A 23,961-nucleotide genomic window follows, 5' to 3' on the forward strand; every position below is an offset into this window, starting at 1 on the left:
CGGGCCGGTTTGTTTACCTGCCGCGTCTGTAGGTCCGGCTGATCACGACTCCCACTGGCCGTGGTTCGCTGTTCCAGGCCAATGGGAGCTGCTGGAAGCGGTGGCCAGTACGTCCCTCGGCCTACGCCGCTTGCAGCAGCTCCCATTGGCCTGGAGCAGCGAACTGCGGCCAGTGGGAGCTGCGATCAGCCAAACCTGCGGACGCGGCAGGTAAACAAACCGGCCCAGCCCGCCAGGGGCTTTTCCTACACAAGCGGCGTCCCAAGTTTGGGAAACACTGCTCTAATCTATGAAGTTTGGGACACACAGTAAAACACAAGATCCTCCGTATAGCACAGTACAGCATAAGTCCTCCAGTATAGAGAAGCCAAACTTCCTTCACACTCTTCAGGCAGATTTTGGTTTCTTGAGACACTTCTTCCTGCTGGGGCAGAAAGAAAAAAAGTCCTGGATAGGTCAGAAGTAAATTGCAGCTACACAGATCTGTCAGGAATTGTGTTGCTCATTGCCATACATAGCCCTGTTCCTAATAGAGGGTTTATCGTGACACCAGTCTGCTCACCAGTAAGATACTATATGTATTGCATGTTTGGTCAAATCCAGAGGTCCTTTGAAGTCTGTGGAAATTTGCCTGAATAAAGACAGAGTAATAAAATCTTAGGCACAGATTATCCCTTCTTTTGAAAACTCATGCAAAGGGTACCTCGGAGTAGCACCCTGACACCTGCATATTCACCATGGTGATATGATTATGATATTTTTTGTATAAAGTATACCTTGTGAGGTGTCATTTTAAAAGTCTTGATCTGTTGAACATTAATATACTGTTGGATTTGCTATCATTATATGTCAAGTTTTGAAGCATTGCTATATGTATCACTGAAATATAGAAGTTGGGAACACCCACAGCTAGTCTTTCAGGTACAACAATACAGCAGCCAGACAGTGCTGATGGCTCATTAAAGGGAATCCTCTCTCCCAATGGCCAGTTCAGAGACTTCTCAGAGAGAGTACGAAGACAGTGGAGACTGATCAGTGGGGACTGACTGACCCCCATGTCACAGCATAGATCTTTCCAGCAACCTGGAAGAAACTATAAAAGAGGTTAAGTGACATCATCACTTGGCCTCTCTCCCCCCTAACTCAACACTTGGAAACACGTCTGGAGGACAAAGACTTTGAACTGAAGTGGGTGGTCCCAGGCTGAAAGGCATTCCCAGCCTGTGTATTGAAGATCAGTAACCTGCTTGTACCATCTGTCAGGGTGAGACATTGCTCGATTCAAATCCTGTTTAGTTTATTGAACTTAGACTGCGAATTTATTTTTGTTTCTTAAGTAACTGACTCCGATCTCTATGCCTGCTACTTATAATCAATTAAAATCTATTTTTCTGTAGCTAACAAATCTTTTTTATGTTTTCCCTAAAACAGTGTGTTTTGGTTGAAGAGCTTGGGAAATCTCAGATCAGTTTACAAAGGCTAGCATGTGTCCACTCCAGATTGAGGGAAGAGCAAACTGGATAATGAACTTACATTGGCCAGGCTTCTGACCAGTGTAAGAAGGTACTGTTCTGGGATGCAGGGCTGGGGAGCTGAGGGGAACTGGTTGGAGTCTCCCTACTGACGGTTCATGAGTGGCTGGGAAATCATTCACGTAACTCAGTTCAATGTGTCCCTACCTATGGATGCCTGTGTAAGTGCAGTGGCTATCAAAGAATTGTAACTTGACAACAGCATCACAGTGTGAGACGCGCACCTCAGGTTGGTGAGACAGAGGGCTCGGCAGTCACACAGTCCAGGTTGCACCCAGGAACCCCTTCACAGAAGGTGAAGGAAATCTTCATGAGGTTTCCTTTGTAGAGATCTCCATATCATCCCATCAGAGGACACGGTTCTCCTCCTATGGAAAAGGTTTGGGAACTTACCTCCACACCTGGTGTATCCCCAGGAAGCTAAGGCCATCTGCATGAGGTTCTATGGGCTATATTCATTGCACCAGGGTGCAGATCCAGTCACCTCCCTCACCTCCATTCCTTCTGAAATGCCTCCAACACCAGTGTTTCTGTTGGCCAAGGCAACTCGTGCAGAGGGCACTCTGTACTACCCATAGGTTTTTATGAGCCGCTTATAGCTTGTTCATGTTTGTTTCATAAAAAGGGCTTCAGCACTAGGGTGAGTTCCCCTGTATGTCTAGACTCTAGTGGGTCTGTTTCCACCACCCTGATAATGTGGCTCCAACAAAGGTGCATTCCTAGCATGTCTTCCTTTCTGTGGCGGACCATTGGGAGGCAGGAAGGCTACTTTCCATAGGACTGGAGATAAAACGTGCCTTCTCCTGCAGTCCTGCCCCCATGTGCCTAGCTTTCATCTTTCACCCACTGCTGATTATTGAAGAGGCTTCCAGTGGGTCCAGAGTAGGAGGGTCATGTTTTAGAGACATTTTTGGAGCCCTCTGCATCATAGGTTGTGGGAGAAATGCATGCCCAAGGGATGCCCAAGCATGGATGTAAAGGAGATGATCTGGTCCTACATAAGGTTCTCAGAATGTGGCACATTCATTTATATGGTGTACAGAGAGGCACATAAAGAGACTGAGATGTATCCAGGTTCAATTCTACAGCTACCAATGGATGCTGTGGGCATGCCTTAAAAGCACCACAAAAATGACTAAAGGAATAAGTTTGTTTGTCACTTGACAGTTAACCTTGCTACCTAATTCACTTACCCTTGCTAAGGATTCCCAGCTAATGCTATCATAGAATGCTTAAGAAATTATACTAAAAGCAGGCAAGGAATTTCACACACGTGTGCAGCAGTTTATTCAAATCATGTACACCCTGCACCCTCATGAAGTTCCAAATGTTGGACGTTTTATTTCTTTTTGGCTGTAACTGTAACGATTGCAACTTAAATAAGGAATATGGAGAAGTCTGTAACTGGCTTAGAGGCATGTGGTGCCATGTTTGTGAATTAAACTGCTTGCCAATCTTGTTAAAAGGGTCACTGTGCTTTTCAAACCTGCACCCTCTAACCAGTAAAAAGATCATATTGATTTAGGTTGGGAAGCTGGGACTTTTGATTTAAGTGAAAGCAGGAATAAAATATTCTCTATAAGAGGAAAGAAATACACTGTGGCATTCATCACCAGTGACGCAGGCAGCTTCCCACTAAGAAAACATGCTTTATTCACAGGTCATAAAATAAACACAGAAGCAGCATGAGCAGAAGAAAATGAAATATGTGAAGGATAACGGAAAGGAGTTTTCCACACTAAGAGATTAATTACTTGCATACTCCATTTATTGTCACACTCTAAATCCAGTGACCTAAGTAACCAGTCTGATATAAAATATTACCAGCTCTAATCACAAAAAGTAGCACAACTATGAGTGGTTTCTGATTCATTCTCACAACTTCCATAAAACTGTAAATGGTACAAAATTCTTAAGGGGCATTAGGTTTTTGGTAAATCACCAAATATATTATTGTTTTATTCAAACATTATTTACTTACTACTTTAAAATCATATTTGAGATGGGCCCAGATCACTGCCTTAAATATGTACCACTTTTAATTTTGTGGTTTTGAATTTGAATGACTTGCTCTGAACTCAGTCCTATAGCTTTGGTTCTAGTTCAGCTCCAACACTAGAAGAGGTCTGTTTTCCAGTGCTTCTTTGTATGCAGCAGAAATCTCCAAAAGTCCAGTGTTTGGAGCCAAAACCTCAGAAGAATAATTCATGCGGTTTTAGTGACATTGAATGTAACCCTGAACCCTAGTCTTGATTTGGCTTTGAACCCATGTGCCAAAGCCCAGCCTAAACTGAACTAGGTCCAGATATATAAACTACCTCCTTGGCCAATTTCTGTACCCATTTCTGCTCTCCACCACACCCCTGTAAATTCACATTTGCACTGATGTGACAGAGAAATATTAGATCCTCTACTTTAAACTAAATAAGACAGATGGTCTTTATCTCCTGAATTAGGGGCATTTTACAGCACAAGGAATATTTATACATTTTCCCCCATCTTTGGCAATCTGCTCACAAAAGTGAATTAGCAGGGCTACAGACCCAGAGAGATTCTGTGGGTAGGTATTCTATATGCGGGCAGAGTAATTTGAGAAGTCAGGCTTTTGGAAAAGCCAATACATTTGGTATAAGTAGCAGAAATGATATTATGAGCTTAAAGGGCATTCTCAGAGAGAATTCAAACAAAATTCAATCAGGATTTTTATTCTCTAGACATGCCTTGTATACACCAAACAACAATCCCAGCACCCAAATAAAGTATCCATCTGCCTAGGATTTGGTTTTGTTTTTAAAATATAACCATTTATTATGTAATGGAGTTGATCCAGTTCCCATTGTAGCCAATGGAAAAAACTCCCAGATGACAGGGGTTTGCTTCTGCAGTCTGAATGCAGAAACTTGGCCCAGGGCACAGCAACCATGTCAGAAGAGTTGAGGGCAAGAGGAGGGTGCTGGATTATATAAATGGGAGCAATAAAGCCGCTTCACTGAGAGTAATCCTGCGGGGCCTATTGGAAAGCTCAGTAAAGAAGAGATTTATTTGTGTTCAGCTTCCATACGTGACACCGTGACCTTTACAACTGGACTCTGCAATCAAATGCAGGAATCTTTGGTTGTTCTGTGGTGCTTTAAGCAAAGGAATGTTCATAACAATCATATTAGGGCACTTCAGGCTGTGCATTGTTATGGATACTACTACTTTGTTGGTGGTTGAAGACACTTAGCTTGGCTTTTGCCTCCTTAGTCATCAGAGGCTCACCAATCTCCACAGAACTATAGAGGTGTTATTGCTGATGTCTTTTTTCTTTCATACCAAAACACCTGTGTCGTAAAAACTGATAAGCTTTTAAGCCATGAATGTATCTAATATAAATGTGTCATGTGAGAGTACAAAGGGAGATAGGCAGCTTCACCGCACACTTGGTACTTTATATTTTAACAACACGTTACAATAGAATAGATTGTAAATAGTTTATTTCACAGAAGTATCTTCATACAATGAAAACTATCACCCTTTACCCAGACAAACACACGCAAACAAGCTCAGCGAAACAAAGGTGTCTCTCAGGGTTTTCAGTGATTACTTTGATGTGCTTTGCATTTTGAAAGAAGTGTTTGTACAAAGAAAGACGAAGGCTGGAGAGACGTAATACAGTACCGGTTTCCACGGAGGCTTGATGCAGTGCAGTTGCAGGCTGGAAAGAGGAACAAGGTGGTGCCACTGAGGTTTAGATTAAAGACCTCTGTGCTGTTTAGTTTGGCCTGGACTCATTGCCAACATGAATGAATGAATTCTGCTATTTATTTTAACAGTTTCAGCCAAACACTGTTTATGGCTGCAACATTTCACTAACATTTTTCTCCTTTCAACTTTCTTTCCCAAGTCTCCCTCCCACCCACCTCAGTCCTTTCTAAAAGCTCAGATAACATTCTCTCCATTTACCACTTTATTCCCCCAGTGTTATCTTTGCCATGTTCTGTCAGCAGAATACCTCAGCCAAAAGAGTAGTATCACGCATAAGGTCAGATTATAGCAGCTAACGAAAAAGTGGGTACGACAGAAATTACTGCATGAAATATTTTTTGGCTCATAAATACAACTCTTTTAGACTTTTTTCATGTTTGAGATGTACTTTAAAGGTCAATAGGAAAAGAAAGCTGGTGAAGGAAGTGGAATTTTTTGTACTCCCTACTTTGGCGTAGAAAGTGCAACACTATAAAGGAGCATTCTTAAAAGTTCAACTCTATTGTGCCTGGGAACACTGCCATGATCAATTAAAGTAATTCCATCCATAATTTAAAAAGGCGAATTAGGTTTCGCCTTTTTAGTCTGCACTTTTTCAGTATGAATTAATGCTTACCGCCTCAAATTTTATATGCTGCAGAGAGATGATTTGAGTCAGACAGCAGAAACTATATCAGGTGACCAATCACACGATTTAGGTGACCAGTCACACAATTTAACAGCAACTAACAAACAGTGAATCATCAAAGACATAGTGGAAGCAAATAGCTTACAAAAGTACACTGGCTGAAATATATGCACATAAATTCTTCATCAAACAACTTTGCATAACAAATTCCTTTTTAAAAGATAATTCTATTCAGGGATAATTCTCAAAAAACGTAAAGGGCTACATTTTTATATAAAATATTCTTTTACAAATAGTTTACTCAGATTTATTCTTGACCATTAGGTTTTCCTTCTTCCTTTTACTCTAGAGAATACTCTGCTGAAATCACTAATTCTACAGCTAAATAATCTACTGTACAAGGACCTGGCATACCCAGACCCTGTATACCATCTTCAAGAGATGAATGGACTACAATACTTAATTATATGGTAATTGAATAGTATGTGCATGAGTACTGTTATTGCAATACTTAGTATACATTTTATGTATGCAAGAAAGATTTTAAAAGAATGAAAATTAGCTCGTGTTTGAATTCATTGTAGTGTTTGTTATCTATAATGTCAAAAATCCTTCTTTATCATTCAGGATACATTGGCTTTGTCTAACACTAGAAAATATTGTATTTATTTTCCAGCTGTGGTGCAGCAGTGGAAACTCTGGTGTAGATATGGATTTGGTATTTTTACCACCGTGCTTTGGAGCATGGTGGTAATAACAACTGAGCCCTGTCTATTCTAGTGCTTACATGATTGCTAACATTAGGACAGCTGCACCAATGATTTCAATGGAGGCTTTTGCTTAAAAACTGCCAATACAACACAGCTCTATGACACCTCAATATTTAGACTCCCATTCCAATACTTTTCAGTTTATATTTCCCTGTTTTCTGTCAATAAAGTGGGATGATTGGTAATTATTATTCGCAGCACCTATTTTTCCTACTCACCTATCATGGAACTAGTACTTTTATTTTTTCTCCTCAAACAATTTTATAGGAATAAGAAATGACAAACATCAGGTTATAAAAAGACAACACTATCATAAAATGAATACTTCTATTAACAAAGCTCAGTTTTAAATATTAACAGCAAGCTGCTAGCATTGAGTAAAAGAGCAGTTTACACGGTACCACTTTAAATTATGTGTCTTTAATATATCTGCTTGTGACTTGAATTTATTAAGAAGGTAATTTATGATGACTAAACACCAGTGGTTTATTAATGCCATTGTATGTTGAGGTTTGCACAAATATTATAATAAAATGTTTACTCATTTCATGTTAATCCCAGATTAAATGTTTTCCATCAGTAGGTGGATATGTAGTTACCAGGCAGTCACTGTCCCATTCATCTTTAGCTAGATATTTGTGAGTCAAAGGGCCAGATCCTCTAGTGATTTTATGGCCCCTTCATGTTTCTTCAGGTGGCACAAAGGGGGGTGTAATCTAGCTGCAAATGCCCAGTTAAGATTCCCCTCATGTAGAGTTTGTGCTTCTACATCCTCTACCTTCCCCCCAGTATAGGAGGGAGGTCAGAGAAGGGAGAAGGTGAAGAGGGTATTGTGGAGCTCAGTTATGCTCGACCTATCCTCCACTAGTCTATTAAGGACTCTGAGTCAAAAACAGAACTTGGAGCTGCTTGGCAGTAATTTGCATAAGGGCCAAGGCTGAATCTGAGTATCAGGGAGCCAGTTCTGGCTTCCTGGCTCTTCACCCAGAACTCTAGGCTGGGGCAGAATTTTGCCTAAAGTGGTTGTTGATACAGTCTTATTATAACCTCTCCCACTTCATTAATACAATTACCACACAACAGGTTCATGCTCTGCTACAGATTATTATTCACACTAAATTTGCACACCAACATATGATTTTATAGATTTGCTTCAGTCCTCTGGAGCAGAGAGCAGAAGTGGATGGAAAAAATGTTTGCTCTAGGCTAAATGGTATTGAGTTTAAATAACATCTTGCTCCAAGAGTGGAATAAAGTACTACTCAGTGTAAGTAAAGGTATCAGAATCTGGCCCTTCACCATTTTGCCTATATAATGTTTGATCAGTACATAGTGCTTGGTCTGTATTTTGGTTTTCTTTTGCAAGAATATAAAGGATAGAGTCCAGAATGAAGTCTGAGAGATCTGAGGACAAAATATTGTCAGTTGAGGCGATCTGTCTGCCAAGTTAATTTCCAAAAGAGATTATTAGATTAATCCAGTCTCACTACCTATAGGAAATACTGAAAAATCTTCTTTGATAAAGCTTTTCCACTACAAACAGCACATTCACAATGTCAAACAACCCAGAGCTTTCTACTACCTGAAAAGACAGAAGACAGAGACTTCAGGAAATTCATTTAGTACTTCACTATTGCCAACCTATTTTACATGGAAGGCACTCAGATACTACAGTGATGGGGAACCACTACAGAACCCTGAGAGATAGATATAGTAGGGGAAATGGAGAAGAGAGGGAAAGATATTAGGAAACCCAGCACCAACTGGACAATAGGGCAAAAGGAACAGGATGAGGAGATCCAGAGAATAACGATCCGGGGTGAAATCCTTGTTCCACTGAAATCAATGGCAAAACTCGCATTGACTTCAATGGGGCCAGGATTGGTGCTTGGAGTAAATAATAATGATATCAAGTCTACTTCCATTGAAGTCAGTGACAAAAGTCCCTCTGACTTCAGTCAAATCAGGAAAGGGCCCTAGATGTGTATGTTTAACATTTAAATCATATGTAAGATTTTTCTGTAAATTTTATTTTATACAGTAGTTCAGGGTGCACACATTTTAATTTCTGATTTAAAGTTCCTTCTGGCATTTTATATTTTTTTTTTTAAAGGTTGTGTCATTTTTGGGAGGGGGAAGAGGGAAGGGCTTTGAGTTTGTTGACTGTTTTGTTCAAATCAAACCAAAATAATTTTAAAGCCATGTTCTCATTGTCATAGTGTAGTGCTTGCATTGAAATATATGACTGACTGTTGCAATATGTGTTTGGTGCCCTTCACTGACAACTAGCAGATTGTTTTGGGTACTACATTCTTGTAAACATTTTTCAGCTGTCTGTCCTGTGAACCAATTGCTGTATACAGCTGATTAATTGAGCCATTATTCCTGCTAAGTGTTACAGCAACTTTCTCATTCCTGAATGAGATCCATTCTCTGTTCTCACACCTCAGTATCATCAGCTATGTGACAACTTTTGGAAGAAACTTTGATTTGTCATTTCAAATATTTTAGGTTTCACAAATAATTGGTTTTATTTGTGACTCAAGCTGTGCAGAGGTACTCGTTTTCACAAATTCTGATATTCTCCCAGGATTCATTATTGTAATCCAGGGTAAAATTTTGCCATTTCCATGTGAACAAGTGTGGCTCTGTATATGCATCAGGACAACAAAAACGGTCAGGAGAAAGGAAGGGGCAAATTTTCATAAATTTTTGCGCCAGAGAAGTGCTGCCATTTGTACACAGAATACATAGTATGTAATACCATTTAAAAGATGGGTTTTTTCCACTAAATTGTTAAATAAAAATGTATATGGCCTCATCTCTGTGTGAGAGACTGAGAGGAGAGAAGGAGTTCTCCTTCTCCTCTCTCTGCACATAGTACTAGTTGTTTGTGGTGCTTTTGCAATGAAGTAAGCCTAAAGCAATTCTCCTCATACATGATAATGGCAGTGGAATTACACTGGTAAAGCAGATGTAAGAGCAGAACTGGGCTTCATGGTATCTTTCACCATGAGGGTGCAGGACTTTGGCATTTGTCAGACAGCAATGGCTGATGGAGGGTAGTTAGAGACTTTTTACATCATGTACCATCTTGCTCTCCTTATTCAGTTGAATTCCCACTGATTCAACTAAAAGTTTTGCTTCAGGCCTTGTCTACGCTGTAGCACTTCTGTGTACATACTACCTATAGTAACAGCAGGATTTCTCCTGTTGGTGCATGTAATCCACCTCCCCAAGAGGCAGAAACTAGGTCAAGGAAGAATTTGTCTGTCGACATAGCACTGTCTACACTCGCAGTTAGGTCAGTTTAACTATGCTGCTCAAGGGTGTGTGTTTTTCACACCTCTTGAGTGGTGTAGCTGGATTGACTTAATTTTTTAGTGTAGACCAGGCCTCATTGTTGGTCCTTTTAAGTCTACAGACCAAATCCTCAGCAGTAGAGCTAATCTGATTTATACCAGATGAGGTCCTGGCCCTGTACGTTTTAGTTTCCCATGTTGTACTCTCAAGCACTCTTTAAACAATTTTCCCAACATTTTTAGTGCAATTATGTTATTTAACTTCATGGAAACGAAATTGTAAATAGCACAGGTATACTAATTGAACTACCTAGCTGTTACCTTCTCTGATATGTTATAGCTTTTAGAGCACAGAAATTTAGTGATTGGCAGCAAATTTGCTGTATTTTCCAAAATATTTAATGTTTTATTAAAAATACTTAGGGCCTCGATGAGCTCCATGTAGGTGCACCCGTGAAGCCATGCAAAACCCCACTGAGTTAGTGAAGCTCGGTGTCAGTCTAGGCGGGGTCCATATGCATTGACCTAATTAAAGGATTAGGGATAGCTTTTATGGGAAAGCACAAGATTACTAAATCATTGTAGCACATTCATTCTCCAAATAACTAGTCAAGAAGTAAGCAAAGACAAAAACAGCAACATAAATAAGGGGGTTTTGCTATCAGTCAATTGTGCACAATGGATATCTCTACAACAACATTTATAATCCTATCACAACCTTCACTTGTCCTACATTATTATATTGTTCCAAGACACAAAGTGGATTGTTCAGATAGGTGTCATGCTGTTCTCAAGTGGAAAATATAAAGTCAAAATCCATTGTTAAAGTCTGGTGTCTATATGGCTTTATGATACACTAAAGGTATGTAAGGTAGTCAGGTCTGAATTCTGTGGCTTGATAACATTAATTTGGGTGAATGTTATAAGTACACACTGTACAGGAAACACTCATGCTGAGCAGACTATCAGCAGCACTTCATCAGGAAAGAAAGTGAAATAAGCACAGAAAATTATCCCATGTCAACTCAAGAATTGAGTCAATGAGCTGTTGTTGCAGCCAAGACAATAAATTAGCATGCTTAAAAGCTTCATTCCTCATTTTAATTAGCTTAATCTTTTAACTAGGTTATGCAACTTTAAGTCCACCCAGATGCCATTTAGACTAGAGATAAACATTAAGCTTTTATTTTTAATTAGGGATTTGTGCACTGAATGCAAGGGTGACATTTTGAACGTTATGGAAGCTTCCCTCTTGGGGACTGATCCCAAACCTCTCACAGTCAATGGGAATCTCTGAATTGGCTTCCATGAGTTTTGAATTAGATCCATGGTTTGCCTTTTGCCTTAGAGGAATCATTTTGCTATAGCAGTTGATGATGATATGAAACTCAAAGGATTCAGACATTATCATGCATGCTGCAGATTGGACACAGTGGAGTGTCTAGGAAATAATGTTGACTTGGTCTCTCCCCAGAGGCTCTCGACAGAACTGCAGTGCTATGGGCTCCCAACTCGTAAGCAGCTCAGATGCCATAATGAAGACTGATAGAAAAATAAAGTGTTGAGGATGCTGAAATGCAATGGTTTTTTTGTTTGTTTGTTTTTTTAAGAAAGAGTAATTGAAACATGAACGAGGCCTGCCAAGAATCCCTCCATGTCTGGGGGCCCTTTATTAAAGTGATGGCAGTAGTCAAAAACTTTGAGCATCTTATGCACACAGGTTATCCCAAAGTGCTGTTCCCTGAAACTAGGAGCACCTTCAGACAGTGAGGATCATACTGGCCAACATATCCAATCTGATCTTAATCTACCACTGGAAATAACATCAAAACTCTGTCACAGGCACAAATTTCGGCCACAATCCTGCAATCGGATTAATGAATTAACAGACTTCAGTGAGGCTCTGTGTGGACAACAGGGTCTGCCTATATGGATGAGATCACAGGGTTAGGGTCAGGGATTTGCACCTGGCCCAGATATTTTGGAGGCACCTTTGCTGTTCACCAGTTAGTAGAAATTATTGCTTCTCAGTTCATTTTAGTATATAGCTAATTTATTAATACTCTTGGGTTTTTGCTGTTCACAGAGGGTGCTAAGGTTATTCAAAACAATAGGGAAAATAAAATTAGAAGGACAAAACAGATGAGGGGAGATTAAAGGAAATAACCTATGTACTCTAGAAACAGAAAAGACTGATTGGAGGGACACGACCATAGCCTATAAATACTTTCAAGTTAATATAAATAAAGAAATGGAATTATTTACCATCTCAAGAAACACTAATACAATGGCTAAAGCTAAAGGGATAGTGCCAAATTGAAAAATCACATTTCTGTCTTAAAATTTAGTATCTATCATTGTTAGTTTCTCCCTTGCAGAAAAGACAGTCATGAAAATCAATAAGTGAGCTGAAAAATCCTTTGATTGATTGATTTTTTTTAAATTTCAATACTTACTCTTTAATAGGTGGTCTATCAGAAACTGGAAGTTTTTAAATTAGTTAATGTCAAAGAATTCAATTGGTGAGTGAAAGTAAAAGTTAATGATGTTCCCTTAATGAAGGACACGTTTAGGCTAGATATCAGAACAATAAGAATAGTTGAGTCCAGGTGTATTGCCAAGGGATGTAGGCAGAGGTGAAAGTAAGCCGGTATGCCCCGGTATGGCGTACCAGCAAGAGCCGGTGCACCGTACCGGGGCGGCCCAACTTCCCCAGGCAGCAATTTAAAGGGCCTGGGGCTCCCAGCCGCCAGAGCCCCTCTGCTGGAGCCCAGGAGTAGCGGCGGGGCTCCGGGGGCTATTTAATGGACCGGGGCGGTAGAAGCGGGGGGGTCCTGGGCCCTTTAAATAGCCCCCAGAGTCCTGGGATAGCAGCGGGGTTTTGGGGGCTATTTAAAGGGCCCGGGGCTTCCACTGCCTCTATGGCCCCGGCCCTTTAAGCTCTGATCCTATGTAATCTTCATAAGTCTTACAATCAACTTCAATTTACAACCTACTTCTATTTCTACATTTCTTTACAAAACCAATCTTTGTTTGCTAATCCGAGGAGAGGGCCCGAAGACAGCATAGTCAATCAGGGTATGGTCAGGATGTGGGTATGGTCAGTTAATGCTGACTTACAATATCTACAGATTTGCTGATTCCATGTACTCTTTCTGCTTTCCCCTCCTACCTGCCTACCAAAAAAAAAAAAATGTATTCTCTGCATTGGTAGTAGGGGGGAGGAGAATAACTGAACATATAGACACCTTTCTAAATTTGGGACTAATTCTGTTGCACTAAATTTCATAGTGTGTTTCAGTGAAAATACCTAAGCAAAATTATCTACTGTACCAATAATTAAAATCTTTATGAATTAGTGCCAGATTTTTCAAACTATTTAGGCACCTGACTCCCACTGACTTCAAAAAGAGTTAGGTACCTAAATACCTTTCTGAATCTGGGCCTAGGATACTAGCTACCACTTTATGAATAACATGGTCCCTTTAGATTTTGTATGTCTAATTTGATCTAACATGTCAAAAGGAGCAGCACAGAGAAATCATGTTCAAATGACCTCTATTGCAGAACTCAGCATTTGTACTATTCCTTCGTCTATAAGGCCCCATCACACACCTGCTGTATGCTTTTAATTTATGTTCACCCACTATCCCATTAACACCTCATTCTACTGCACACCTGCAGAAGCTTTACTCTTTGATCACCTGCATTGTAGCTTTGAGTACAACTTTACTTTGCACTGCCACAGCACCTTTTCTCTGAGGATCTAAAGACTAACTGCTGCACCTACACTACCCAGCTTGATCAGTGGTGCATCACTCTCTACAATAATTCGTTATGAAAAATGAAGCAGGAGAAGGAGTTTGGATTGTTTGCAATAAACCTAACTGGTTTTCTCTAATCATTTCTTGGTGAACAAAGCAAATCCCCTCAAAAAGTTTTCATTCCTTGACCCATGGCTGGGTGTGTCCGTGCATCTACTCACTTAAGCATACAGGTCATCACATCAATTCTGTGACACAATAGTGCTATAGACTGTAGTGTCATTCATGTGATCCTTCATGTTAAGTTACTAGCTAGAATGATGTACAATGAACAATGCAGAAAAGCACTGGGCAAAAAAAAAAAAAATCACTAAGTCTGAAACCTGAGTCCTAGAAAATGTGTTCTAATGCTGCATCCATCCTTTTCTATCACTTTTTTTTTAAAGTCTCCATTATCCTGGTGAAAGACGGTTTCTCTGATCTCACAATGATTAATGTCCCTCCTCTTGAAGCATGTTGCTAACTACTATTATATATACATACATACATCTAACAATGGGTCTGCCTGTCTGAATTTCTTCTGACACCACTGTTCTGCCAATATCCTTTCCAGTTAGTAGTTCACACACTGGGAAATGAGTGGGCAGAAAAAGCACTCAAATGAAAGATAAACCTAAGTAAGAATATCTGTTGAATTGAGAGGGGATCTGCTTCAGACAGTGCTATTGGAATTTGCCTCCTGTAGAGAAGTGTCAGTGTTTCAACTTGAACAGACGATTGCCACATTGCTATCAGAATTGGGGTTTTGCTGTTTTCCCGGACGCTTTAATCTACAACTGATGTCATTCTTCATATCCCAGTCTGAGTTCAAAGCTGCCAGAGAAACAAAATAGATCTTTGAGTCCTAATTTTCAGTGACTTTAGAGTGCAGATTTTGATTTTTGATGGAGGCAGGTGGCAAGCAGAAATTTAAATGAGTGAAAGGTTCAGAAAATTCAACTAAAATTAAATGATATCCACGGATGCTGTTCTTTTTTGTACATTGACATGGCTATCATGATGTGGAGGCTGTTCTCAAGGGTCCACTCAATGATCTATACTTTACAATGTTACAGTGATTACAGGAGAACCTCAAAGATTCCAGAGGTTCAGGTCAGTTAGGCATCCAATGCTTATCCAAACTATCTGAACTTAAATCTGTCTCAAAATTGCATGGGAGATAGACTTTTTCATGTGAATGCCAATACTGCCTCTCTCAGCCTGGCCCAGGTTCTCTTCGGGACAGTCACAAGTTTGTCGTAGGTGGATCCCAAGTCCCCACATGCTTCCAAGACCCCCTGAGTCTGACTAGTGACTGGTCATGCTTCCTATCTCTGCATCTCTTAGTCACACTCCCAGGTACAGACCTGGTGTCTGATGCCCTTCCTGGGAAGTGGACCTCCCAACACAGCCACCTTAGATCCCTGCAAGAGCACCTCAGCCTTCTTGAGTCCCCAGTTGCTTAAATATGTTCACCCAGAGTCAACCTGGCTGTAGGAGTAATGGTTTCAAGTTAACCCCTCAGGAAAACGTGGCAGGAAGGCAAGGAACACAGACTTAGCAAAGGATTTTTTTTAAACAAAGACACTTGACTCTTTACAAATCACACTAGAAAGCTACAGATCCTTGAAAAACAACAAAATCCGGACTGCACCCTCTTTAGCCTGGGGTTGGTCAGCATCCATAGGCTTGGCAGCCCTTCCAGCTTTCTGTGACCCTTCCTTTTTCCCATTTGGGTATTCCTGGGGGAATTCCAGGCTCCTTCACCCCACCCCCATGCTTGTAGGGAGTCATTCAAAGTCAACCACCCTACCCGCAGAAAATCGGTTCCACCAGCTGGGGAGAGTTATTCAGTGTTGATGAGCCTTGATGGCTCCCTCTCCAAAGTGTCCCACACCACAGCATGAGTGGGACCAGGTCTAGATGAGACTGTCCTTGTCACAGCCAGCCTGGTTTTCAGCATAAACTAGGGATTTATCTACACAGTGCCACAAAATGCACTAGAGGGGTGTGATTAGTAAAGCACTCTACTGTGTTGCACTCCAACTGCCCAGTGTAGATCCTGCTAATATACTTGAAAAGACAATTAGTTCACATTAATGTTTCCTGTTTCAGGTTACTATTAAAAATGGTGTTTGCAAAACAAAGTCAATTTGGAGGTTTTAAAAATGAGCTGGAAATAGTTTTGGATACTACACCTGCTCTTGAGTCTCTTTGCCAATTTTTGTGGATTTCCAATCACATTGTCCTGTCAAATAGTTCTCTTTTCTTCTCTGTTCTTTTGTGAAAGATCCACAAACAGTGGAAACAATGACACTGACTTTGCATAAAATGCTGTCAAATGCACAAAGTAAGGAAACAAAAACAACCTAATGTTTCTTCTCTAACCTCTTATCATAATCTGTTGGGAAAACATTATCAGTTGACAGTATCACTTTATGAAGATTTCTAGAAAAAAAAGAAGGGAAGAATGGGCACAAGAAGAGCAACGGGAGAAAGAAAAGGCCAGAGTAGAGAAAGGAAGATAGAGTCTTTAAGGATTAGAGTTGCCAATGGATCTGGGTCCCCCAAAGCATCCCCTTAGTGTAACAGAGTACCAGGACATTCACACACTTACAGGTATATTAAAGTATCTCAGGCTTCTAAAAATCAATTAGATCATAAGACTCATTTCCCCCTTCCCTTTTTTCCTCCCTTTTAAATCTTTCATCAGTCTTGCAAAATTGGTTCTGATACATTTTGAATATTAGAGGTAGTTCAACTGGTCTTGGCACATACATGAAGTCTTCCAAGACTTAAAAAAAAAAAACAACTAGTGATTGGATTTGCATATGAAATGAACTGTGCTTGATTCTTAAGACTTCCAAAAAGTCAAAAGATACTCCGAAGTCAATGGGCCAAATCCTGAAGTTTTTTCTCAGGCAAAACTCCTATAACTCAAATGAGAGTTTTGCTTCAATACAAAACATCAAGATTTATCCCATTTTTTGCAATAATTGGATGAAAAAAGGACAGTACTTTGACCATGTCCAGCAATGAGGAAGACATAGCCCTTGGCTGGATGCTACTGAAAGAACAAAAATTGAACTTGCAACACTAGAAAAGACTATTATAAAAAGCTAGCTGCAAGTTGAGCTATAACTTTTCAGTCAATACTTATCTTTTACATTAAAACTGATATTTTACATCAGACAGTTGGTCCATCTAATCCAATAGTTTACCTTTATGCTTGATGCATCAGGAAAAGATGCAAGAAATTGGGATATGATGCTCTGTGAGCATACATTAGTTAACTAATCTTTTTACCTAAAAAATACATAGTAATGTTTGTTATATTTTGGGCAGCATTTATTCTTCAAAGGCTAGCTTACAACATAGAGTTTGACCACATGTGCAATTCTATTTTGTGCATGCAATTATTGTGATTGTCCCTGTAATTCATGTGTTTCTATTCTCATATGGTTAGCTATGCACTGAACATGCAATCAGTTATTGCAAGTTTAAATCTGTTATTCAATTATGCATTTTTCCCAATTCACAGAACTTTTTCTCTATGTTCAGATTCAGTTTGATCCATTTCCCCCCTCCCGCCCCAATTTTTCAGAACTGCCTATGGATCATAAAATCAGTTATTCACCCAGTTCTAGCCAGGAATTCTTGGATTTATTCCTACCTCAACCACAAACTTGCTGCGTGACTTTGGCCATGTCACTCAACTTTTCTGTTCCCCTTTTCCCATGAGTAAAATGGGGATAACAATACTTACATACCTGTTTTATATGGGTGAGAGAAAAGTTTAATTCACTTAAGTTATCAAAGTGCTTTGAGATCCTCAAAAGATATCCATGTTAGTTACTGATAGTATTATTAGAATTTAATTGAGGATCCTGATATATATTTTACTCTGTGCTCTGGACATGGGAAGTTTTAAGCAGCAGGAGAGCCCACCATAGAGACCACAGAAGAGGAGAGGAGAAGGACTTACATAAACTGATTCAGATATAGTTTGGCATAGCAGATAAGCAAACATTTGAGCAAGTTCTTATTTTGCCTGAACCAGTCTCCAAAATGGAAACAAAATGGAGCTGTTTGCATTTTATTGTAATGACTCTGCAGAACTCCCTTTGGAAGCATTCATAAATACTGTAACAAACTTTAATAGCTGTAGATCTCATGATGCGTCTACCAAATGCCTGTTTGATATTTTTATATCCCTTTATGCCATTATTCATATGGTCTGTTATTACATATGGGAATATGTTTGCATTGAGTAACATACAGCACATGGCATTTTACATTGAAATAAAGTACTTACTACCACTCAAAAACAATTTTAAAAAATTGTTTCCTTGAAAGCATCCTGCAATTTTCTACTCTCCCCTTTCCGAAGAAGCAATTTCCCCTTCCCCTGCCTGCAAGAAGCTGTTCTGACTCTGGCTTTTCTTTCAGATTATTGCTCTGGTTCCTTGTGATAAGGTTGGTATTAAACTAATAGTTTTTTCCAGAACTTCCCCAGAGACTGTCAAGGCAAACCTAAACTGTATGAATGGTGGGGCTTTCTGGAGTCTCATTTAGCTAAATGGCCTTTCTTTCACTCTATCACTCTTTGATAGTCACTTCCCCATTCTCTTCTCTCACATATTAATACAAAGTGGGACCTTCAGGAATTATACAGGAAAGGGCTTTATGATAATTTAAAAAAAATACTGCCACCTTAGTTTCTAATGTCAGACTGGTCTCAAAAGCTCAAAGCTTCCTCCCAAAATTCAATGAGCCATGTTATTTCTGAACTGAAAGTTTGATATAATACAATACACACAATATTTTGTTGTGAAGCACTTATGGTTACACACATCACACACCTGAGAGAACCCCACAAAAGCAAGTTGCCTAAAATTAAGCTACATAAGGGTACACACCCTATATTCCTCCATCCCAGACACATACCTTACCATTAGCAGAACTAATGCTAATGATGCATCACAATCTTAACTCTGAACCCTTCAATCCAGCCTTCTACACGCCCACCTTTACCAAACTACCCTCTCCCCCAAACACTTCAATGGGAGCATTTGGTATAGTAATATGTAGCATTCTAAATATGTTCAGACATCTGTACCAAATTGACCCCTTATTCTTTTGATGTTCACTCATTCCAGGTTAAGATGAACACATTGTTAACATCACCAAATAAATCTAATCCATTTAACTACATGTTTTGTTTGATTGGTTGTCTTTGTATTGCTCTGTGAACCAAGAAAGGTACATTATGCAAATCAGCAAGCCTTTGGAATGTGGGGGGAGGGAGAAAGGGTGAGAGAAAGAGCGCATGAGTGAGACAGCAAAGACACATAGACATGGAGCCTTGTTAGAGTTAAAAGAAGAAAAAAAAAAATCAAGCTGAGGAAACATCCTTAGAACAGCTGCCTGGCATGGTGTCACGGCAGGATGTTGCACTGCCATCTGGGAGAGTTCAAATAATCTTTGAATCCCAGGCCCTCCAGGCTGCAGGAGGCTAGCTGGGAGAATTATGCATTTTGTTTCTTGTGAGGCAGAGGAGGTGCTGTCGGTCTGATGCTTTAAGCATTCCCTGCTGGCTGATCAGCATCTGACAGAACAGTTTTCTTAACCACTAGCTAAAGATAAGACCAAAATGACTGACTGAGCAAGAAACAGGGAGAATGAGCTGGTTGAAATAAAGAGGAGATCTGGAAGGAAGTAGTATTTATCCAGTCAGAGAAGGAAAGACCTAAGGCATAAAGGCCTAGATTATTAATGCTATTCAGATGTTGCTCCACTCAGCTTTGAAAGGCCTAAGTGATTTATACAGTTAAATTCCATTTTCAAAAGTGACTTAGGCATCTAGGGCTAGATCCACAAAGGGAACTTGACTCCATAACTTTCAGCATCATGCCTCCCGGTGGACTTCTCGGCCCTGAGTTAGAGGCCCCGGCTCCCCATCAGCTAGGTGTCTAAGAACAGAATTCAGAGAGCCAGCAAGCTGAGTGGGAGCATGCCTAAGGAGAGGAGTGGGATGTAAGCCTTGCCCCTCAAAGGGAGTTGGACAATTAACTCTGCGTTGGAGGGAGACACCTATCTCCACTTGCAATTCCCCTCTGTGAACCCTCACCTGAAGTTACATGCTTCAGCCAGGACAGCACTTTTTCACAAGAAATTGAAGAGAAGGGGCAGGTACCTTTACATCCAATAGCCCAGTGGTTAGACCATCACCAGGGATATGGGAGAGCTGGGTTCAAATCCCCACTCTGTTTGATTTGTAGCAGGGACATGAACCCACTTCTCCTATGCGAGTCCTCTAACACTAGACTATGGGGTATTCTGGGTGGAACTATCTCAATCTCTCTAGATTAAGCTGTTTCACTTTCCATGAGCCAGAAAGAGAGAGTGAGAATAACTCTGTAGTCTAGTAATGAGGGTCTCTCAAACTAGTACACAAGTCCCAGTCCTTGATCCAAGGTCCTGATTTTTAACCGTTTTGACATGCATGCAAAATAAGGACCTACATTATATGCCTAATTGGGAACATAGGAATTGCTATTCTGGATCAAACCCAAGATCCATTTAGTTCAGTAATCTGTCTCTGACAGTGGCCAGCAACAGGTGCTTTAGAAGGTGTAAGAATCCAGCAGTAGGCAGATGTGGGATAATCTGCCACCCTCCTGAGGTTTCATCCTGATCGCTAATAGTTAGAGACTGGCTTTAATCTTGAAGGTTTAATATCCCTTCCACAAAATGTTTATTATCATGACTCTAGATATTCTTGCGCCCTTTTTGAATCATGTTTAGTTATTGGCCTCTTTCAGTGGCTGAGAGTTCCACAGTCTAATTATGTTGTGTGAAAAAATTATTTCCTTGCATCTGATTTGCATTGCCTGCCTTTTAATTTCACAGTACTTGCATGCAAATTAAGCACAGAATTATGTTTAAAATTCAGTTCCTCAGAGCAAGCTTATCATACTCTTACTCAAAGTAAAAGTAGTGTATTACTCCTCAGAGAGTCCCACCAAAATCCATAGGGCTACTTGAACAGTAAGATACTTCTTACTTCAGGGAGAATGAGCTATCATATTATTTTGAAATTACAAAAGTAAAATAAAAAGGTTTTATTTATTTAGTTATTTAAGGTCTTATATTTCCAGACAAAATAGCTCCACTAGTTAATGTGAAATTTCAAATGCTTTATTTGGTTTATCAAAGTTACTATAGTCAAATAGCAACAAAGAGTCCTGTGGCACCTTAAAGACTAACAGATGTATTGGAGCATAAGCTTTCGTGGGTGAATACCCACTTCGTCAGACGCGTGTCACAGGACCCTTTGGTGCTTTTTACAGATCCAGACTAACACGGCTACCCCTCTGATACTATAGTCAAATATTTGAGGAAAAAAAGATTTGAATCAAAGAAAGAAATAGTAGAAGCAGCATTATTTTGTCTTCTCCCTACTGTTTTCAACTATAATCATAGATTTGCTGTGTTCTGCGATATCAGTGTTACACAGTCGCTAGACATTAGCATGAGAGTGCGATTTATCTATAACCTAGACCAGCAGGACTGCAACACGTCATCAGGAAAAAAAATTTAAAAAAAAATCGCAACACACAAAAAGCAATGTAATAACTTTTTAAAAATCTAGAGTTTTTTTGCAAATTTATTTCAGCAGTGTTAGGAATTGTGGGACTCAGTGCTACAATTACGGAAGCTAACTGTGTTGCTGGGTAGCTGAAGAAGGACATTAAAAGGAAATATGCTACTGTTCTCCCCCCCCCCCCATTAATATTTTGTATCAAGGGAGGCTGATACTTCAGTGACTGATGGGATTTCTTAGCTGTATCTAAGAGCTAGTCTACGCTACCGCGCTACATTGGTGCAGTTGTACCAATGCAGCTGCGCCGCTGCAGCGTGTCTGGTGAAGACGGTTATGCCAACGGGAGAGTGGCATAATTACTCCGCCTCTATGAGAGGTGGAAGCTACGTCAGCAGGAGAGTACCTCCCACCAACATAGCATGATGTAGACACCGCTTTAAGTTCATGTAACTTACGTCACTCAGGGGGGTGGCTTTTTCACACCCCTGAACAACGTAAGTTACATTGACTGAAGCAGTAGCTTAAGACAAATACTAACTGAAGGAACACAAAAAGAACAGGAGTACTTGTGGCACCTTAGAGACTAACAAATTTATTAGAGCATAAGCTTTCGTGGGCTACTGCCCACTTCTTCGGATGCGTATAGAGTGGAACATATATTGAGGAGATATATATACACACATACAGAGCATAATACTGATTACACTGCATTTGTTTGTATGCTTCATGCAGACGGGAGCAGGAATCATCCCTACAGCAAGCTGTAAATGATACTGGAATGATTCCATGTACGCAGGAGCTTTTACAATTTAAAGTAGACTTTTTTAAAATAAAAAATGTTAAGGAGGAACAGAAAGCTTGTGTAGGTGTTACCCTAGATATGCAAAGAATTTAAGAATGAGGGGATGGATTTAATTTTCAGTACTTTGTACTTACAGCAGAGACATCTAGCTTATCTTTAATTAACAACAAATATTCTTTTTTGTTTGAAAGTGTCTGTAGTGAGTAGGAACATGCCCCAGGGCCAGGTGCTCACTGTCTTGATATGTTTTATTTTCATTCCAATGCGCTGACAAAAAAGACATTTTAACTAAAAATTAGTAAAGAATAAAGCAAGAAATAGAAGAAAAATGTGTGTTTGAGCATTTGAGTGCCTGGGCATGGATTTTATTTTACTACAGTAAGTCAACATCAATTGCTATAGCACAGTATACAACCAAGCCATTGGTACGCCACAACAAACACCTACATGATTGTCATTTCAAAGTTTTGCTCCCTTTGTGTGTGTTCTCCAGTTATATATCCATGGAGCTTTGTCTTGCCAATCCCATGGCAGCACTCCATAAACTGACCTCCCATTGAAAACTTACCATGAAAGTTCATGAAGTAAAGCAGTACCTCACAAAAGCTAAACTACATATAAAAGGACACATTCATATTTCAATATGCATTTTACTGGTATTGAGGTTGGTTTAATGTGGGACCCTCATTCATCTCATAATATTCAAAATAGCGGGCCCTTCAAAGCGTGCATCATTTTGGATAAACATCTACAAGTGTTGATGTTTATCAGTACTATCCAAATATAGGGAAACTTCCAGGAGCAATGGTTCGCCATTCCTACACAATCCTCCTTTTTCCCAGAAGGCTCTGTGACAGAACCTCCTGCTCCCCCAACGCCAATAACCTCAGTCCCCACCCCAACATACACAATGTGTGATCTCATTCAGGGAGGGACAGCCAGTGACTTGTTCCCTATGTTGCAACCTTGGTAATGGCAGCACAAAGTCTGCCATTCACACCATGTTTTGGATGTATATTTTTCCCCTCCCTCTGACACAGACCTGAGAAAACAAATGGCAGTAGTCTCTGCCAATCTCGAAGCCTGAATAAATATCAGGGAACTTGATCTGTTTCAAACTCAGCTTGAAATTGATATGATAAATATACCAAGAGAGGCTGCATTAAATATTTTGCCATCTGGGAAAAAACAATGTACCTAAGCCTTGAGGAAATGGCTATCAAGTTAAAACTGATTTACAAGACACTGGATTTTTTCCTCTGAAGTTTTGCAAACTTAAAGTGAGTAAGATGAGTATCATTTAGTTTTCTGACAGATATTCATACAGCTGTATTCAGAGGCCCCTACTCCCCTCCCAAAAAGACAAACAAAACCCCCTATGCATACAATTCTTCAACATCCAAGCTAAAGGAGAATATCCATTTGCTATTAGCTCTTAGTAGGCCATTAGAATGAAACAATCACAAACACAAAAGAAGATTTGACATTCCATCTGCAGAGTGTGGTGGTATTACATACACACCAGCCAGTACAGGCTAGTAACACCTATATCACAGGTTAATTTATTAATAAGGGCACCTCAAAAGTGCAATACCATACGTCAAAAGGTTCAAGCTTCACCACTTTCCCTGACTCCAGGCTCTTCATCAGCCTCAGTCATCCTTCAGATTGGAAGGCTCTTGGGTTTACCGCCAGAGTCCCCTCCTAGAGACCAAACAAAGCAAAGCAATAACACAGAAAATGTCTGCCCATGCTGGTCTTAATAAAAGTC

At 40.0% G+C, this 23,961-nt stretch overlaps 1 long non-coding RNA gene across 1 annotated transcript in view; it reads right to left on the reverse strand.

Moving 5' to 3' along the window:
- Window positions 1-281: 281 nt before the first annotated feature.
- LOC135972468 (uncharacterized) overlaps window positions 282-23,961 on the reverse strand; it is a 46,714-nt gene continuing 23,034 nt past the window's right edge. The window contains exons 2-3 of the long non-coding RNA XR_010588926.1: window positions 1,757-1,900; window positions 282-424 (exon numbers count right to left, since the gene is read on the reverse strand). This is a non-coding gene — a long non-coding RNA (uncharacterized LOC135972468). The remainder of the gene's footprint in view (window positions 425-1,756; window positions 1,901-23,961) is intronic.

This window comes from Chrysemys picta, chromosome 6 (genome assembly GCF_011386835.1).
Source record: "Chrysemys picta bellii isolate R12L10 chromosome 6, ASM1138683v2, whole genome shotgun sequence".
Lineage (NCBI taxonomy): Eukaryota > Metazoa > Chordata > Testudines > Emydidae > Chrysemys > Chrysemys picta.